At 38.0% G+C, this 6088-nt stretch overlaps 1 pseudogene; it reads right to left on the bottom strand.

The window, feature by feature from the left end:
* Window positions 1-1123: 1123 nt before the first annotated feature.
* Window positions 1124-1222, bottom strand: LOC132297964 (small nucleolar RNA R71; annotated as a pseudogene).
* Window positions 1223-6088: the final 4866 nt, after the last annotated feature.

The following is a 6088-nucleotide window of genomic DNA, read 5'->3' as shown; positions in this document are numbered from 1 at the left end:
TCGTTACTTATTGTGTTTGTTCATCTTTGACGAGGAGCATTGAGCTAGGAAGCAAGCAAATGAACCACCAAGCAAAGGAGCTAAGCAAACAAGGAAAAATGCTAAAAATTTAAAAATTTTGCTAAGCTAAGCTATAAATTTGGAGTTGAGGGGCTATAGGACCTTTGTGAGCTTTTTCTTACTCAATCCCTTATTTAAATCGTCGGCTCGCGTGAAGGCTTGTTGTTTTTAAATTCTTAAATAAATCGTGAGCCTGCGTGGAGGCATTTTTAATTGTTCTTTGCATCATTGTTGTTAAAGTATAGGAGTATGGGTTAAGTGTTTGTGGAGGAAGATTCATTGAATTGAATTGAATTGTTCATTCTTTGTGTTTATGTGTTTTTATATTGTGCATGCATGGTCGTAGATCACTAAGACCAACTCTTGTCCCTCTTGATTTGCATCTTGAATCCACAGTTTGAAATCCTAAGGGAAGAGGAAGTTCTAGTTCTACCCGATCCATTACATCAATGGAAGGCCATAATGGAGAGCATGTAAAGGACTTTGGTCATATAGACCAACAAGGTATCCTCCATCCAAATGTGCATCATGAGAACATGCAAGCACCATTAGACATGCCTAGGCCATTCATTCACCAACCACAACAACAGCAAGGCCAAGTTCCAATTGGAATGCCAATGCCAATATATGCTCCACAACCTCCCATCATTCAAGGAAATCAAGGTGCCCATATTGCACCTCAAATTGCTAATCCTCCACTTGCTTTAAGAGATCATTATGTGCCTAACGAATACAATGCACCCACATGCATTCAATTGCCACCATTTAGAGCACATCACTTTGAAATTAGGTTACAAACCATTTAAATACTTCCTAACTATCATGGACTTCCAAGTAAAGAACCTTACAAGCATTTGGATGAGTTTCTAGAAGTATGTTCCACCGTAAAATATACGGACATGCCGGAAGAGGTCTTAAGACTCAAAATTTTTCCATTCACCTTAAAAGACAAGGCAAACTATTGGTTTAACAATCTTAGGCCTTTTTCAATCACTTCTTGGGCAGAAATGCAACAAGAGTTCTTAAAGAAGTACTATCCGATTTCTAAGACCAATGCCATGAGAACCTCAATTCGAGAATTTTCACATGGGGATGGAGAAACGTTTCATGAGGCATGGGAATGCTTTAATGAATTGCTTAGGAAGTGTCCACATCATGACATGCCCAAATGGCAATTAGTTTAATATTTCTTTGAGAGCTTATTGGACAATTACAAAGGCATGGTTGATGCTTCCATGGGTGGCTCATACATTGATAGGCATGAGGATGACGTGTGGTGTCTTTATGAGAGCATGAGTGAAAATTCTTTACATAGAACATTATCATCCAAGAATGGTAGAAATTCACAAGGTAGGAAGAGTGTTGGCTTACATTAAGTTGACCATTCAAATGAAATAGTCGCCGAAATAAAGTCTTTATCTCAAAGGTTTGATCAATTTTTAATTAACCAAAACTCGGCGAACCAAGTATCTTCCTTCTCTAACCATTCTCATCGTGTATCAAATGAAACATGTATGATTTGTTCTAGTGTTCTTCATTCTACTTCTCATTGTCCTCACAGACAAGTGCAAAATGAACCTAATGAACAAGTCAATGCAGCTTTTGTAAACTAAGGGAACAATCCTTATGGTACTCATTATAATCCAAGTTGGAGAAATTATCCGAATTTTTCTTGGAAAAACCAAGGTAAGGGCTCAAACCCTTCCCAAGGCGGTTTTCAAGGGAAGTACATTCCACCTCCACTTCAAAACCAAGGATCCTAAGGTTATAAACCTTATCAATCACAAGGGAATCAATTTGCTAACTCTCATTTTCCCAACCAATCTTATTCCCAAGGAAATGCTAGAAGTCCCGCCTTTGAAGAAAAAGTTTTGAATGCTTTGGGCACTCTTGAGGCAAACACACAATTGTTTCATTCCCACTCTCAATCTATTGCAAAGCTAGAAACCCAAGTAGGGCAAATAGCAAGCACTCTTAATGCTAGAGAGAAGGGAAAGATGCCTATGAATGCCCTACCTAAGCAATAATGTGTTATGGAAACCCATTCCTCATCGGAAGGCCACACCATTGAGCATGTTAATGCGGTAACTACCTTGCGGAGTGGTAGGATTGTGGATAATCAAGTTGAAATGTCCAATGAAAAGAGTGAACCGGTGTAACCTCAAGTTATCACCCATCCCGTTTCACATCCCATTCCTCCTTCATTGCATATACATGATCTTGTGAATGAGAAAACTTCAAAATGTGATTTGAAGAATGATTTTGAAAATGATTTGAAGAAAGATTTGCCGAAAAATGAGTTTGAACAGATTTTGTTGAAAAATGATTTGAAACAAAGTGATTTAAAAACTTCTTATGTTAAAAAGACTTCAAAAAAAATTTTTGAGAAGAGTTTTGAGCCAAAAACTCCATTTCCGGATGCCTTAAAAGGATCCATTTCAAAAGACAAGCAAAAGACAAAAACCAATGAAATCATGGAAATGTTTAGGCAAGTGAAAGTCAATCTTCCACTTTTGGATGCAATCAAGCAAATTCCGACTTATGCCAAATTCTTGAAAGACTTGTGCACCCAAAAGCAGAAGAACAAGAGCCAAGTACCAAGAAAAATGTTTTTGACCAAGCAAGTAAGCTCAATTTTGCAACATAACACTTTACCAAAGCTTAAGGACCCCGGTTCACCTACTACTTCATACATTATTGGTGATCATATCATCAATCGGGCACTTCTTGACTTAGGAGCAAGTGTTAACCTTCTTGCATACTTAGTTTATGTCAAATTGGGCCTAGGTGAATTGAAACCAACGTCGGTAGTTTTACAACTTGCCGACCGATCCATTAAGAAGCCTAGGGGTATAATTGAGGATGTATTGATTAAGATTGACAAATTTTTCTTCCCCGTTGATTTCTTTGTCATTGACACGGAACCGGTCCCCAATCCTAAAAGCCAAATTCCCGTTATCCTTGGCTGTCCTTTTTTGGCAACCGCTAATGCCAACATCAATTGTAAGATGGGGATAATGAAGATCTCATTTGGCCACATGAAGGTGAAGTTGAATATCTTCAATCCCACACCCAATTCATTTGACAAATATGAAGGAGAGGTTAATGTTGTAAATAAATGTCATGATCTTCAATGTCAAGGAAGTGAGCTTTTGTGTAAGACCAAAACTTTAAAAGGATCATCTTCAACCTTGCATTCTCAAAGTGTTATTTCAAATTCTTGCTCTGAAAGGGCATGGAAGCCTAAAGGTTGTGATTGCATTGACAAGGGATCAAAAGTTTCTTTTGAGCTTAATCTAACAAGTTCTTCAAAGAACCATTTGTTGGGTGGAGTTCAAAGCATCTATCACCCCAACAAGGAGGGGATGCATTACAAGATCTTTGATCAGGGCTAAAAGAGCCCAACGTCTTGCTAGAGACGTTAAAGACTAGCACGATATTTCGTAGGGTGTCAAAACCCTATTCCTCCCTTATTTCTATCTTAAATTTCATTTCTTGCGAAGTCTAGATACTTGTTTTTGGCTCATATGCATTGCTAGGGACTGTGATTAGGATTGCATGAACTTTTATGTTATGATTGAGCAATTTGCATAAGTTCGATCGATCTCAAATGAGAGTTCGATCGATCGAACTTCCACCTGTATCCAACACTTAGAAAAATTTTCGACCTGCATCGACCTGAATCCAAATCACCTCTCTGTCCTATCGTTCGAACTTATTCTCAGATCGATCAGAAGACCTTAGATCGATCCAACTTCAAAGTTTGATCGATCTTGAGATCCAACACTTAGAAAATTTTGAGCCTGCATCAACCTGCATATTTCAGCTCTCTGTCTCATCATTCGAAAACATTTCAAGATCGATCTGAAGTTCTTCGATCGATCCAACTTTAAACTTCGATTGATCTGCAAGTTCCAACACTTGGCCAAATTTTTGAACCAAAAACTTGCATATTTTTGCTCTCTATCTGATCGATCGAACATTTTGTTCAGATCGATCTGTGTTCTTCAATTCTCTATTTTGACTTTCGTTTAACTTTATTTGACTTTTTAATTTTCAAAAAATTCAAAAATATTTATTTTATTTTATTTTATTTCATTTCATTTTTCAAAAAAAAAAAAAAAATACAAAAAAGATTTTCTTTTATTTACTTAATTTTTCAAAATAAAAAAAAAAGAGAAGAAAAAGATTTTTACTTTATTTATTTCAAAAATCCAAAAAGATTTTATTTTCTTTATTTTATTCTATTTTTCAAAAATCCAAAAATATTTTCTATTTTTCTATTTTTATTTTTAATTTTTAGTTTTAGTTTTTAATTTTTAAAAAATTTCAAAAATTCCAAAAACACTTTGAAGAGAGACCATCAAAGTTCGATCGATCTGAAATCTCAGTTAGTTCGATCGAACTAGTCGGGAAAAGTTTTTAGAAATAGACCTTGAGGGTCTCAAGATTGATTTATTAGATCGATTTAACCCTCTAAACCCTTGTCCCTTATTCCCGTCCCCACTGTGCACCCATCTTCATCATCTTCTCCGGCGAGATCCAAACTTTGATTCTCTCTCTCTCCTCTCGGATTCTCATCTCCATCTTCTTCTCATCTTCTCTCGCAACTTGAGGTAAGATCCGAGCCACATCTTATGATTTCAAGCTTCAACTTGTTCAATACATGTTTTAAATGTTGAATCCATGATATTTTGTTGATGATATCCTCTATTGATGGAGCTTGAAGCATGTTTGTATATATGTGTATATATATGTATATATGGTTATATATTTTTGAGTTTTGATTCGATTTGTGGGAGTATGGGCCATGCTATGTGAGTAGGATTGATGATTTGATGAGTTGAAGGGCTCACGACCTTGTTCGTGTGGCCCCCGTGCTTCCGAAGTCACAGATCTGTGACCCTTCAGTTTTTACCTTCGCACAGTTCAATCGATCGAATTTTTATCTCAGATCGATCTTGAGCGATCGATCGAACTCAGTTTTTCAAATTTCTCAGATCGATCTCAAACCTTTTTATGATCGATCGAACTTCACATATCTCATACACACACTTCATTCATCATGTATTATGTTCATGCTATCTCCTATATGCCCAATGCCTGTGATATTCCACATTGGATGCATTTCATACTTACATTGTTTAGCATGCTTCATATCCTGTCACTTGCATAGATTCATGTCATCTATCTGTTTTGTCTATCTTATTTAACAGCATGTTTCTATTTTGTGCTTTCAATTCTTTATTCTGGCACTGACTCCCCTTGCAAGTTTTTAAATTATTTTTCAGGCCATGACTAAGCGCAAGACTGTTGCCAAGAGGCAACACGGGCCTCAGAGACATATCCGACCTAGGATAGAGGAGCCAGCAGAGCCATTTCATGCACAAGAGGAGCCACTACAACCTACTCCACCTCAGTCACCTGCTCATGAGGTTGAGGATGATCATATTCCATCTACTTCTACGGCTCAGCCTGCATTTATACCATCCCTATCTCTATCACATGCTGGAGCTGAGTATTCACCATTACCATCTCCACCACACCAGCCAGCTCGAGAGCGTGATAAGCCCACGCTTAGATATGTACATATGACAGTGGACCATGAGTCAGTGTTCGACACAGATTTTTTCTCCAGATCGGTGCTGACCCGATCAGCTTATCATGATATTATCCAGAGGGGCCTTGCAGCTATTCTTGCCCCAGTTACTGAGCCAGTTTACTCGCGGCTAGTACGGATGTTCTTCCAGAACCTCCGACCGTCCCCGCGTACCACGGTAGAGCTGGTCACTACCATAGATGGCCATCAGATTACTATTACTGTGGACACACTAGCCCGATCATGCCATTGTCCACACCGATGCCCTCCGAAGCTACATGAGCTATATCCGAGGCTATACAGGCCTTCTAATGTCGAAATGGCAGTTTTCTTGATAGGTCACCATGTCGATGGCGAGACTTTCGCCACATGCACCTTTCTTCCAGATAACCTATGGTTCTTTGATTCCATTCTCTTTCGGAACATATA

The sequence above is a fragment of the Cornus florida genome, unplaced genomic scaffold (genome assembly GCF_030987335.1).
Source record: "Cornus florida cultivar Cherokee Brave unplaced genomic scaffold, ASM3098733v1 CherokeeBrave_3.0.0_Hap2_Chr02, whole genome shotgun sequence".
NCBI lineage: Eukaryota > Viridiplantae > Streptophyta > Magnoliopsida > Cornales > Cornaceae > Cornus > Cornus florida.
Note: the sequence above shows the minus strand (reverse complement) of the source record. Positions and strands in the feature narration are given on the sequence as shown.